Source organism: Macaca nemestrina, chromosome 6 (genome assembly GCF_043159975.1).
Source record: "Macaca nemestrina isolate mMacNem1 chromosome 6, mMacNem.hap1, whole genome shotgun sequence".
Taxonomy (NCBI): domain Eukaryota; kingdom Metazoa; phylum Chordata; class Mammalia; order Primates; family Cercopithecidae; genus Macaca; species Macaca nemestrina.
Window position 1 is genome coordinate 136,221,063 of NC_092130.1, and position 13,251 is coordinate 136,234,313.

The window sequence follows — 13,251 nt, forward strand, 5'->3', positions numbered from 1 at the left end:
ATTATTCCTCTTATACTCAATCACCTCCTCTTATATTAAATCACCTCGCACTAATTTCATGCTTATTATGTAAGCTTGGAATTGTGGATCTGCAATTTCATCAGTAATGCCCTCTTAAACCTATTAATTCCTTTCAGGAAATTTAAATCTCTGAACAGCAAGTGATGGTGCTAGGATGAATTGCACAGCCGGTAATCCTATAAGTTCATCAAATGTTCGAGTCATAGTACAGGCTCGTTTTTCACTCTAATGTGGAGTTTTTTACTCATCTGATATTAGATCAGACATACTACCTTAATGAACTGTGCTTCTTCCCATCTGTAGCATGGGACATAGGTAGAAGCCAATTTCATTGTTGTGCCTTGAAAGCAGCAAAAGATTTCATGACAAATAGTTAACTCCAATGAACTCCCCAAAATTATATATTTCTGATCAGAAATCTCTCTTTGTTTAATTCAATGTAGAGTGAGAATTGCTATTCATGGGAATCAATAGCAAGCAGAAACTGACATCAAAACCTGCAGATGGTGACATTTGAACTGGGTCTTACAACATGGACAGGTCTCTGAGAATATAAGAAAAGGCTGAGGACTAAGTGTTTTCAAACATATGCCAGCTTGAAAAAGATGACACACTCAGGAATAAACTGCAGAGCTCAATGTGGTCATAATTAGTGGGATGTGTGTGTGTGTGTGTGTGCGTGTGTGTTTCAGAGACAGGAGTTAACACATAAAAAATCATATCCACATGAGCAATTTGTCTTTCCAGTAAATTGCATATTGCAATAAAAGTGATGACTCTCAATTCTCACATATTTTTCATAATGTTAAGTGTAATACTGTAAACCTTGAATAACACCATGGGACCTATATGACTAGTGATGCTGGAAGTGCTCCCAAGAAGCAGAGAAAAGTCATAACATTACAAGAAACAGTTGAATTGCTTGATATGTACCATAGGTTGAGATCCGCAGCTATGATTACCCACCATTTCGAATAAATAAATCCATCATTAGGTCCATTGTTAAAAAAGAAAAGGAAATGCATGTAGCCATTGCTGCAGCTATACCAGCAGGTAAAAATCCCTTGTACTTTTTGTAAAATACCTTTTAATCTTGTATTGAAAATGCAACTTTTATGTGGACGCAGGATTGGTCTAAGAAAGGCATGGCAATAGACTCTAATATAATTCAAGGAAATACAAGATTGTTATCTGACACTTTAAAGCAAAAAGAAGGTGAATGATCTAAAGCTAGAGAAGTTAATGTCAGCAAAAGATAGGTTGATAATTTTAGGAAGAGGTTTGGTTTTAAAAAAACCGTCAAGATAACAGGAGAAGCAGCTTCTGTCAAACAAGAGGCAGCAGACAAGTTCCCAGATGCCATTTAGAAAATCATTGAGGAGAAAGAAGGATATTTAATGCAGATGAACATGTCTCATGCTGGAAAAAAATACCACAAAGGGCGTTTATTGATAAAAAAGGGAAGAGAGCACCAGGATTTAAGGTAGGAAGGGATAGGCTAACTTTACTATTTTCTGGAAATGTAGTGGGGTTTATAATCAGGACTGCCCTTGTCTATAAAGCTGCTAACTCTGGAACCTGGAAGGGAAAGACAAACACCAGCTGCCAATCTTTTGGCTGTAGAACAAGAAGGCTTGGATAACGAGAACACTTTTTCTGGATTGGTTTCATCAATGCTTTGTTCTTAGAGTCAGGAAGTACCTTACCAGTAAGGGACGCCTTTTAAAGTTCTTTGAATATTGGCAATGCCCCTGTCCATCCAGAACCCCATGAGTTCAACACCAAAGATGTGGAAGTGGTCTACTTGCCACTAAACACAATGTTTAATTCTGCCTCTGCATGAGAGGGTCACAAGGACTTTAAAGGCTCCTTACACACAGCACTCCATGGAAAGAATTGTCAGTTCTGTGGAAGAGAACCTCAATAGGGAGAGCATCATGAAAGTCTGGAAGGATTACACCATTGAAGATGGCATTCTTGTTATAGAAAAAGCCGTGAAAGCCATCAAGCCCGAAGCAATAAATTCCTGCTGGAGAAAACTGTGTCCAGATGTTGTGTATGACTTCACAGGATTTATGACAGAGCCAATCAAGGATATAATAAAAGAAATTGTGGCTATAGCAAAAAGGTAGGGGGTAAAAGTTTCAAGTTATGGATCTTGGAGAAATTCAAGAACTAATAGACATCACACCAGAGGATTTAACAGAAGATTACTTGATGGAGATGAGTGTTTCCAAACCAGAGCCAGACAATGAGAAAGAAGATATAGAAGAATATGCCAGAAACAAATTGGCATTAGACAATCTGGCAAAAGTGTTCTAATTATTCAAGACTGCTTTGAGTTTTTGTTTTTATTTTTTTATTTTTTTATTTCAAGGACCCTTCTATGATACAGGCACTGAAACTAACCCAGCAGTGGAAGTAGGACTGGTATCATGTAGGAATATTTTTGGAGAAATTTAAAAGCAAAAAAGTAACATTGAAGTTATGATGTATTTCCATAAATTTATACTGACTGTTACTTTCTCCTGATTCACCTTCCACCTCCTCCATCTTTTCCACCTCTGCCACTCCTAAGACAGCAAGACAAGACTTTGCCCTTCCTCCTCTAATCCTACTCAACATGAATATAATGAGGATGAAGACCTTTATAATGACCTTTTCCTACATAAAGAATAGTAAGTTTATTTTCTGTTTCTTATGATTTTAATAACATTTTATTTTTCCCAGATTACTTTACTGTAAGAACGTAGGACATAATGCATATAACATACAATATTTGTGTTAATCAACTCTATATATCAGTAAGACTTCTGGTCAACAGTAAGCTATTATTACGTAAGTTTTTGAAGAGTTATTGTAGGGGTCAGTGCCTCTAACCTCATGTTGCTCAAGGTCAACTATATTTTAGGGGTTACTAAAGAGCCACTAAACACTTTCATATTAGCTTTCTGCATATCCAGATGTTTCTTAGTATATAAAAAATAATGATTCTAACACTTACAAATCTTAAAGGTCTTACATTGTATTTTGAAGTAGTGAATATTTCTTTAGAATTGATGTAGGAATATATTTAAACTAAGTTGTTTTCTGTCAAAATTTGAAAAAACATTTATCTAAAATTGTATCAGAAATCTTAAATGTTATTTTTGTTTCCTGTGAATAAATGACATAATAAAATTGCCTTACAATAATTTTGGAAAATTTTGCTTTCCAAAACAACTCCAAAATAGATGAGAAAGCCAGAGATCATGAAGTCTGCAAAACAATAGAAAAATGAGATCAAAGAGCACAATGCATTTGAAGGCTGTGGCTATGAGCAGGTTTGTGACAGGTGAAGTTGAGAAGCTGGAGCTTCATGACAACAACAATAATGAAATAGGTCCAAGTTTAGGACAAGAGACAAACATGGAATCTAGTGCAGCTCTGCTCCTTGATCACCCTCAACAATCTGAACACCAAAAGGCAACAAGCGAGAAAAGTAGAACAGGCCAGCGTACCAGTTACAGAGCTCCCTGCCTGGTTTCAAATCCTCACACTACGATTTACTGGCTTTGTGGTTAGTAAGCAAGTTACTTAGGCTCTCCAAACTCCTCAATTGTTGTGTGTAAACATGATACAAAACAACCAGAAAACAATGAACAAAATGGCAGTAGTAGGTTTTTACCTATTGTATTAGTCTGTTCTCATGTTGATAATAAAGATATACCTGAGACTGGGTAATTTACAAAGAAAAGAGGTTTAGCTGATTAACAGTTCCACATGGCTGGGGAGGCCTCACAATCGTGGTGGAAGGTAAATGAGGAGGAAAGGCATATCTTGCATGCAGCAGGCAGGAGAGCTTCTTCAGGGGAACTCTCATTTATTAAATCATCAGATCTCATGAGACACCTTCACTATCATGAGAACAGAATAAGGGAAACTGCCCCTATGATTCAATTATCTCTATCTGGTCCCACCCTTGAGATGTGGGGATTACTACTATCCAAGGTGAGATTTGGGTGGGGGACAGCCAAACTGTATCATTCCACTGCTGACCCCTCCCAAATCTGATGTCCTCATATTTCAAAAGTAATCATGTCTTCCCAACAGTCCCCCCAAATATGGGCCCTTATCTCACTCTTTATAGAAGAATCAGCTCAAAATGGATTAAAGCCTTATATGTAATACCTGATACTATAAAACTGCTAGAAGAAAACGTTGGAGAAAATTTCATGATCTGGACAGTGATTTCTTGAATATGACCCCCAAAGCACAGGCAATGAAAGCAAAAATAGACGGATGGGATTGCCTCAAACTAAAATGCTTGTGCACATAGAGGAAACAATCAAGAGTGAAGATATCATCCACAGATTGAGAGAAAATATTTGCAAGCCATCCATCAAATAAGGGATTAATAAAAGGAAACAATCTACTCAATAACAAAAAAAAAAAAATAACTATTAAAAATGGAGAAAGGATTTGAATAGACATTTCTCAAGAGAAGACATACAAATCATTAACAGAGAGATGAAAAAAAGGTCAACATCTGTAATCCGCAGAGAAATGTAAATTAAAACCAAAATGAGATATTGTTTCACGTTTGTCAGATTGGCTATTAACAAAAAGATGAAAGATAGGTGTTGGAGGCTGGGCGCGGTGGCTCAAGCCTGTAATCCCAGCACTTTGGGAGGCCGCGATGGGCGGATCACGAGGTCAGGAGATCGAGACCATCCTGGCTAACACGGTGAAACCCCGTCTCTACTAAAAAACACAAAAAATGAGCCGGGCGTGGTGGCGGGCGCCTGTAGTCCCAGCTACTCGGGAGGCGGAGGCAGGAGAATGGCGTGAACCCGGGACGCGGAGCTTGCAGTGAGCTGAGATCTGGCCACTGCCCTCTAGCTTGGGCGACAGAGTGAGACTCCGTCTCAACAAAGAAAAAAAAAAAAAAAAAAAATATATATATATATATATATATATATATATATATATATATATATATATATATAAAAGTGTTGGCGAAGATAGAGAGAAAAGATGAACTCCATACACTGTTGGCAGTATTATAATTTAGTACAGCCATTTTGGAAAACAGTATGGAGCTTCTTCAAAAAACTAAAAATAGAATTGCCGTATGAACCAGCAATCCCACTACTTGATGTATGCCCAAAGAAATTGAAATCAGTATGCCAAAGATATGTCTGGGGACAACAAATGGGAGCAGGGACTCTGAAGCACTGGTCCATATTCCATTGTTCCACCAGAATTCAATTATAAAGCACAAATTCGAAGACAAGATAATTAAGCATTTCAAGACAGTAACCACAGAGTATTACCAAGCACCAGGTCCTTCCGAGGGTGGTGCCAGCCCTGTGCATTTCTTTGTTTTGAGGGGGAAACTTTGAAGGATAATACTATATTAAAATACTTGAAAGACAAATGGTTCCAAAGTCTAGGGTTTTTGTTAGAGTGTGTTTTGCCTCAGCATCAAAATTGACATCCTGTGACTCTGCTAGGACTGTGAAGACCAGCTATTCCTTCCGCAGTGTCACCACTCAGGAACAGGAGTCAAAGTCAAAGACAGGATTTTCTCGTGATTTGAACATTATACACATTTACGTATATGTGAATAAAATATTTTAAAATTGTGACATATGTCGTACCTATGACTGCTGTATAAATCTGTATGTATAGTTTAAAAATCTTGAACACTTATGTGATCCCCACCCATATAATATGTAGAAAAATTCCAGCACTCCAACTCCAATATGTGACCTTTTCTAACCACAAATCCATCCTTCTTCCAGAAGTAAGCATACTCCTACCTTCCTTTTTCAGTCATAATGTAAGGAACTAATCAAATATGACTAGGCATGTGTAAAAGCAAGAAAATCTTTCATTTAAACAGTGGAAATGTCAGTAAATATAAACAGATCCAGAAGTATTAGAAATAATGGAATTAGTAAACCAAGACTTTCAAATAGGTATCTTGCATGTGCCTAAAATTTTAACAGAAACTAGAATATGGTGAAGAGATAATTTTAAAAGATATTTTAAAAACACATAATGAAACTTCTAAAGGTGAAAAATTAAAAGGGGAATTAGACATATCCACAATTATAGTTGGGTATTTCAACACTTGTCTCAGGAAGTAGAAAAATAAGGAGGCACAAAAATTAGTAAGACCATTAAATAACGCTATTAGCAAATTGGCCTAATTGGCATTTGTACAACACTACACATACCAGTGGTGAAAAACATACTCTTTTCTTAATTTTTTTAATTTCAAGTTTTATTTTAGATACAGAGGGTACATGTGCAGGATTTCTATGAACGTATTGCTCCCAGGCGGTGAGCATGGTATCCAATAGGAAGTTTTTCAACCCACAACTCCCTCTCTCCCTCTTCACTCCAGTAGTCTGCAGTATCTATTGTTCCCATGTTTATGTCCATGTGTGCCCAAGGATTAGCTCCCACTTACATATGAGAACAAAAAAGATGCATTTTACAAGTGCACATGAAATATAGACCAATATAAACTGTGGTCCAATATAGACCAATATAAATGTGGTAGAACATATACTTAGAAGTATCAATAAATTCAAAATTTGAAAACACACAGATTATGTTCTCTTACTATAATGCAATATATTCATAAATCAATTAAAAATCAGGAAACCCAAAAATATTTTGAAATTAAACAACATACCTTTAAATAATGTGTGGGTCAAATAAAGAAATCAAAAGACAATTGGAAAATATTTTAATTAATTTCTAATGAAAAAAAAAGGATATCAAAATTCTGGGTATGTAGCCAAAGTAGTATTGGAATAAATTTTACAAATTTAAATGTGCATATTCAAAAAGAAAAAAAAGTTATCTAAGCTTCAAACTTAAGAAACTGAAAAAAAAAAAAAGAAAAAATTAACCCGAAGTCAGTAAGAAAAAGGGAATAACAAAAAATAAGTGTGGAAATTAAAAAATAAACAACAAAATTAGAAAGAGTTCTGAATATTTATCCAGAATTTCAAAGAATTTAAAAAGAGAGAGGAACCCAAATTACCAATATCAGGCATTAGAAAAAAGTTTATCATCACAGATGCTAGACATAATAAAAAGATAATAAGGGAATATAATAACTTTTTGCCAATAAATCCAAGTTGAAGTGGACAAATTCCTTGAGAGACACTAATTTCTAAACTGACACAAGAATACAATATATTTAATGATCTGAATAGCCTCATATACATAAAAGGAATAAAATTTCCAATTATAAATCTTCCTTTATAGAAAATTGCAGGCCCTGTTGGCTTTATTTGAAATTCTATGAAACATTTAATATGAAGAATATCCATTTTGTACAAACCCTTTCAGAATATATAAGAGTACTGAATGCTTCCAAACTCATTTTATAAAGTTGGCATTGTTTTGAAACCAAATCCAACAAAGACATTAGGAAACAAAATTACAAAGATTCCTCATGAATGGAATCACAAACATCCTTAACAAAATATTAACAAACTGACTCCAACATCATATAGAAAAAAAAGATAAAGTTTATCCCAGAAATGCAAGGATGGTTTGTCATTAAAAAAATCAGTCAATGTAATTGGTTAGCAGACTAACCAAGTAATTATGTGATCATCTAAATACATGCAGAAAAACAATTTGACAAAATTCAATATCCATTCATAATAAAAACTTTCAACAAAGTAGGACTAATAGGAAACTCTCTAAATTTGATAATGAAATCTGCAAAAAAAAAAAAAAAAAAAAAAAAAAAAAAACCACAACATGCAATTAATGATACAAGAATGAACACTTCTCCATTAAGAGTAGGAAAAAGGCAAGACTTTCTACCCTCATCATCATTATTCAACATTATACTAGACGTCCTGACCAGTGAAATAATGCAAGAAAAGTTAATTAAAATGTGGATAAGAAGATACAGATTTGAGTTTAAAAGATAGAATTGCTTTTATTAATAGATAGTATGACTGTATATGTTGAACATCCTAAGAATCTTCAAAATCCTATTACAATTAATAGGTTAAATTAAGAAATAAAGAGAACAATGTACCATGGTTAAATATTAAAAAATGAAACATTTGAAACTCTGTCTTCCCAAATTTAACAGGTTGCCCTGTCAAAATAAAATACTATCTGGTTGTTTTCATAGAAATTGATAAAATGGTTTTAAAATTTATGTGGAAATGAAAAAGACCTAGAATAGCTGGGACAATTAAAAAAAATTAGAGAAATTTCACTCTCTTATTTCAAGGCATAACATAAAAGTACAGTAATTAAACAGTGTCAAAATTGCATTACATTGATTAAATAGAAGAGAAAGTCCAGAAATTGACTATAAATATATGGTCATTCTTTTACAAAGGTGTTATTGTAGCTCTAAATTCAAAGGATAATCTTTTCAAAAAATAATACTAGAACAAACAATTGGATATCCATAGACAAAAAATAATAAAACTCAATTCTACATCACATCATATAAAAATGTTAACTTGAAATCTATCCTAAATTTTAATGTAGGGGCTAAAATTATAAACTTCTAGGAGTAAACATAGCAGACAATCTTTGTGACCTTGGAGTGGGCAAATATTTTCAAATAGGAAACCAAAAGCACTAATCGTTAAAATTGGATAAATTAAATTTTTATTAAAACTGAATTGGCTGCTCTTTGAAAGACATCATCAAAAAAGAATAGTCATAAATTGAAATAAATTATTCACAATACAATTTTACAATGTGATATGATTTGGCTGTGTCCTCACCCAAATCTCATCTTGAATTGTAGCTCCCATAATTCCCACATGTTGTAGAAGAGTCCCCATGGGAGTTAACTGAATCATGGGCACAATTTCCCCAATACTGTTCTTGTGATAGTGAATAAGTTTCATGAGATCTGATGATTTCATAACGGGTTTGCCCTTTCACTTGACTCTCATTTCTTTATTTTCGGCAGCCATGTAAGAAATGTCTTTCAGGCTGGGTGTGGTGGCTCACGCCTGTAATCCCAGCACTTAGCGAGGTGGAGGCGTAGATCACCTGAGGTCAGGAGTTCGAGACCAGCCTGGCCAACATGGTGAAACCTCGTCTCTACCAAAAAAATAAAAATTAGCTGGGAGTGGTGGCAGGCGCCTCTAATCCCAACTACTCGGGAGACTGAGGCAGGAGAATCACTTGAACCTGGGAGGCGGAGGTTGCAGTGAGCCAAGATCGTGCCATTGCACTGCAGGCTGGGGACAAAGGCGAGACTTCATCTCAAAAAAAAAAAAAAAAAAAAGATAAAAAGATGTGTCTTTCACCTTTTGCCATGACTGTGAAGCCTCACCAGCCACGTGGAACTGTGAGTCCATTAAACCTCTTTTTTAAAAAAATAAACCCAGTCTTGGGTATATCTTTATCAGCAGTATGAAAATGGACTAATACACAATGTGTTAAAATAATAATTCAAATAATTACAAAGGGCTAAACATTTGAACAGACACTTTACCAAAGAATATATACAAATGAAACATAAGAAAAAATACTCAACATCATTATTTATGAGAAAAAAATGTAAATGTAAACCTTCCTGAGTTACCATTGCACACCTAGTAAAATGGCTAAAATGTAAAAGGCTGGAAATACCAAGTGTTGGTGAGCATGTGGAACAATTTGAACTCTTATATGCATATAGATATGACTGCTGAGAAAGTAAAGTGATAAAACTATTCTGGAAAACAATCTGTTAGTTTCTTGTGTAATTAAAAATTTACATATTGTGTGACCCAGCAAATCCTCTACTAGTGATTTACCCTAAAAAATAAAAAGATATGTCCACAAAAAGATGTGTACACTTACAGTAGTTGTATTCATAATAGTAAGAAGCTAGAAACAACTAGTGTGTACCACAGTGAATCTGTAAACAAGTTGTGCAACCTCCATACAATGGGATTAACGCTCAACAATCCAAATGAAATAAACTACTAATTACACAACATGGATAATGTTAGAAAACATACTGAGTAAAACAAGTCAGACACAAAAGAGAACACATGGGATACTTTTATTTATGTGAAATCTAGAAGTGGCAAATTTAATAATTTAGTGAAACCAAGCTGATCAGTATTTACTTGCGGCTAGGGATAAAGGAGTGAGATTGAGTTCATAAAGGCATAAGAGAATTTGAGGGGATCATGGACTTGCGCTATATACTTACCAGGATGTTGTTTATATAGGGATATATGTGCTTTGAAAACTCAGCAAACTGTACACTTAAAATATATGCATTTAATTTTATGAAATTTATACCTTAATAATGTTCATGTAAGAAGTTTTAAAATATTCTAATCGATAAATTAAGAAGATAATCAACCAGAAAGACTTTTTCAAGTTTTACTAAACCAGAAAGGAGTCTGACCTACTATATTCACATTAAAAATAAGTCTAAATTGCACAGTAACTTGAATTTACCAAGTAAATATACTCTTTGGACAGATGCTTCAAGTTTTAGGCATGTAGCCTTTACCTTTCCTGTATTGTTATTTTCCAACTTGTTTCTTTGTGTTAAAGAAGCTATTTTAAGATAAGCCACAGGCCTCAAACTGTCTATTTCTTTCAGTATAGTGACAGGTAAATAAACATTTCCCGTTCTTCTTCTACTAATGCCAGGTCACAGTTAGCAATCTCTTTGGTTACTGTCATGGGTAGCAGCCTGTCTTTTTCAATGGTAAGAATGCATTAATCCATCTGATAAAGGGCAGTTTGAGGAAGGTGAGCACAGCTCAGAGCTCTTTAATCTGTCAAGTCCTATTTTCTTTTACCTTTGAAATGTTCCAGAATCCTTCTTCCAATCAGTCATAAGTAAGCCTAACATCTCACCCTAGAGTTTACATTAACCTTTAATAATATTATTGGTAGACATAAGGATAATTTACTAAAAAAGTGGTCTATGAATTTTTGGATTATTAGTGTCTGTATTGTATTATGAATTTACCTTTCTTGTCTTTGTTAATACACATATACACTATATTTCTAGACTGTGAAGAGAAAATATTAAAGACTTATTGCTGAGTAAATAAAATGATGTTTAAGTTATTTTCTGTATGAAAACAACTTATGGATTATTTATAATAGGACTTCGATTGTGAGGCAGAGAGCTTGTTAAGGAATAAATACCATTACAACATAAATAAATCTTCTCAATACATTTGGAAAATCATAAATTACATGCCTTATTATATAGATTAGAAGTTATCGTCTTTAAAACCCTATGGTATAAAACCAAGAGAAAAATACGTGCAACTGATAGAATTGTTTCAGTGAATTAGAAAATTTTAAATTTCCTCTACATAATTCCTATCAGACAAATCCCTAGTGACAATTTCATCCCAACATCTCTGGCAGCATCTCCAATTGTGTGTGACATAATTACCCACACAAGCAGATGAAAGCCCATTACTGGAAATGGCAATATTTCTAACTCGCTTAGAGGGTATGCAATAATGCAGTTTAAAACATTTTCCGGTTTAACAACTACTTAACTAGTTATTTCTTCCTTGTAGCCATAACTTTTATCGTCTCTACCCCAATATAGATACTATTAGAGATGTGATTTTCATGGGCAACTCTTAATTACCCATGCTAATCAGCACACATCCGGGTACAGTTTTATATCAAAAGTATTAGTTTTAAGAAGTCTTGATGTATGTCAACCAATCAGTAAGCAGGTGTGTTCAACATTTACCATGCACCCAACACTACTCAACACTCTGTTAATATGACATGGTAAGCAAAAAGAAATATAAACTTCTATCTTCAAAAATTTTATTCATAAATAAATAAAATACAAACATACAAAGCAGATATTACTAAACTTTTAATATCAAGCATAAAAAGTGATAATCGTTATAAATATCATGTATCTGATTGACTTTGAAAGTGGGGAGGACAACCACTGAGAAATTTCTATGTGGCAGATGTTGTTAGAACTTTTGTCATATTCAATATAGCAATATATGAGGTCAGCATTATGCCCATGTAGCAAGGCAAGGAAGCTGAAGCTTAGAGACGTTAAGATACTGGCCCAAGGCTCATGTCTAGAATTTACAATACTAGATTCTATCCAGTCCTAGATTTCAACAGATATTTATTGGTATTGACACTGTGCAGACATTTAACCAAATGAAATGTTGATCCTGCTTCCTTATGGCTTTTCTCACCCATTAGAAAAGAAATGCTAAAAGACATGTATAATTAAGCCAATGAGATCTACAGAGCCGTGTATTAATGAGGCCCTTCTTATGTCAAGAAATTTAAGAAAAGGTGCAAGGTACAGATAAGCTAGAAAAGTAAGAATGTGAAGAATAATAAGATCTCATTCCCAGCGTAAGATGTTTAACACTCAGCAAGTGGGTTATGATCAGATTCAGTGACACAAAGTCTGTGAAAGTATCCCCTGGGTATAAACTGCTGAGATTGGATGCTCAAAGGTTATAGCCAAAAGGAGAATCCTCTAACTCTAAGGACAGACATTGGCTTTCTGATCCATATGTATTCGCTTTTTTTCTATATCATAATTGTTACTTTTCACTAGGCAGTCTTCTGAGAATAACAGAATATCTGTAAAGTTGATGCATGCTTGTCAACATAATTTATATAAGTGGTTATGGTATAAATAATTTGATACAAACAATCTTGTCTCTTGAAATTGCAAAGTTAAAGTCCTTTTCTGTATCTATTTTCATAAATATTAGTAAATATATAAAATTACAATCAACATAGTCACATGTCTTCCATTAAAAACTATGTCTCGGTGAAATATCAACATCTCAGATTTGATTAAGAAAGACGTAAAAAGATTTGACCTTTTTTTTTTTTTTTACTATTAAACAGCTTGAGATTTTAGACTAGAAAGATTATTTGCATTTGAAGATCTCAAAAGATATACATCTGCCTTTTGAAATCCATATTTTATGTACTGTTTTGCCCTCCCCAATCCTTTTCCTAAAAATTACAAAATGAAGAAATATCTACTGCTTAAAATAAAGAACATTAAGATAAGTCATCAAAAGCACAGACATAATTGCTATCATCAGAAATGAAGAAAATGTAAATTTTCATTTCAGTCAGCAACTTGGGGAAAGGTGGTGCAAGTTACATAAAATTTCTGAAAGTAAGTGTTCAAAAGTATTTCCTATATTATAGTCCAAATTTTACTCTTTGGTTAAATTGTTCTTTGAGTCAGAACTC

General features: G+C 34.1%; 1 long non-coding RNA gene across 1 annotated transcript in view; it reads right to left on the minus strand.

Annotated features, from left to right (window-relative positions):
• LOC105487496 (uncharacterized) overlaps positions 1-13,251 on the minus strand; it is a 34,508-nt gene that overhangs the window by 20,316 nt on the left and 941 nt on the right. The window lies entirely within an intron of this gene.